This window comes from Monopterus albus, unplaced genomic scaffold (genome assembly GCF_001952655.1).
Source record: "Monopterus albus unplaced genomic scaffold, M_albus_1.0 scaffold223.1, whole genome shotgun sequence".
NCBI classification, from domain to species: domain Eukaryota; kingdom Metazoa; phylum Chordata; class Actinopteri; order Synbranchiformes; family Synbranchidae; genus Monopterus; species Monopterus albus.
The window spans coordinates 483,612-485,219 of NW_018128103.1; positions in this window are offsets into that span (position 1 = coordinate 483,612).

A 1,608-nucleotide genomic window follows, 5' to 3' on the forward strand; every position below is an offset into this window, starting at 1 on the left:
ATCCTGTGGTCCCCAAACCGGACTCCCTCCGGCCCCTGGCTGCACCTAGAAATCCTGTCCATAAAAATAATGAACAGAACCGGTGACAAAGGGCAGCCCTGCTGGAGTCCAACATGCACTGGAAACAAGTTCAACTTACTGCCGGCAATGCAAACCAAGCTCCTGCTCCGGTCGTACAGGGACTGGACGGCCTTCAGCAAAGGGCCCTGGACCCCGTACTCCCAGAGCACCCCCCACAGGGTGCCACAAGGGACACGGTTGAATGCCTTCTCCACATCCATGAAACACATGTGGACTCCCATGAACCCTCCACCACCCCGAGGAGGGTATAGAGCTGGTCCAGTGTTCCACGGCCAGAATGAAAACAACCACTGTACCCAATGAAAGAGTTTTCTCTTGAGCAGTGTGTGTTGTAGATCTTGTCTTTTGCTTCAGACTGAACAAACTCAATGCTTTGTAGTAGAACATGAAGAGAGAATAAACAGAGCATTGTTGTTTTGAAACATCTACAGTGTGCCTTTGGTTTATGCAGCAATTTGTGTTCCATCTATTCATAAATCATAGAGTTAAAACTGGGATATACTAGTTGTTATTGCTTGTATGTACCAAACTGTAACCAGCAACAGTATCTGGTTACATTACAGTGGGTAAAGTGTAAGATTTATGGAGGTATCTGGTTAAATAAAAACTGGTCTGTGTTTGAGTATAGGCTGCAATGGCTCCAATGAGATGCAGGAAACCCCCATAGGATGCAATAGAACATGCTGCCAGGGCACAGGACAAGACAGCAGAATTGGAAGTGAAGGACATCAACTCTTTTAAAGATATGGTTTGTACATTTATGTTATACCTTGCTTTTCATTTTTTGTTTTATGTTTGGCAGAGCTTACTAGTAAAGCTTAAATAGTACTAAGGAGCTTAGCCTAGGAATGTATAATTGAATCAAAAATGGCAGGACTCCAGACTAACATTTCACACTGGTGGCAACACATCTCACAGATGGTGACACCAGTGCCAGATTTGGTGCCACTACCTCTCTTTTACATAATACAAAAGAATCAGTATTTTTTGCAATTTTTTAAAAATACCCTTACCATCCAGTGTGCATGGCCTATATTAAAAATTAAATTCACAGAGAGGGAGACTTATGTTAAAAAATAAATGGGGGAAATTACTTCTGGAACAAGTTCAGCTCTCACTTATATGGCTAGTGCATCTCATTTCTGGGCTAAAGTTACTAGTAGCCTACTACTTAAAGAAAGATTATTGGTGGGGTTTGTCTGATGACAATGATGAAGAAGATTGGGCTATAATATTTCATCTCGAGTATACACCCATCAGGCATAACGTTATGACCACCTGCATAGTACTGTTTACATACATACAGGAGTCAATGCGGCAGTTGGTTGGCACTTGTCACTCTACAGCGCACTGTGCATCTTCTGTGAATCCATTTGCTTCCACAGTTATACTGCCAGGAAGAGCACAGATTTGTCTACAATTCAGTGAAAAACCTGTGTAAAAGGAATGAAAACTGTAGTCGTGAGGACAAGTTAGAGAACTGTATAGAGAAATTCAACAGCCTCACCACTATAGGAGTGATATAAC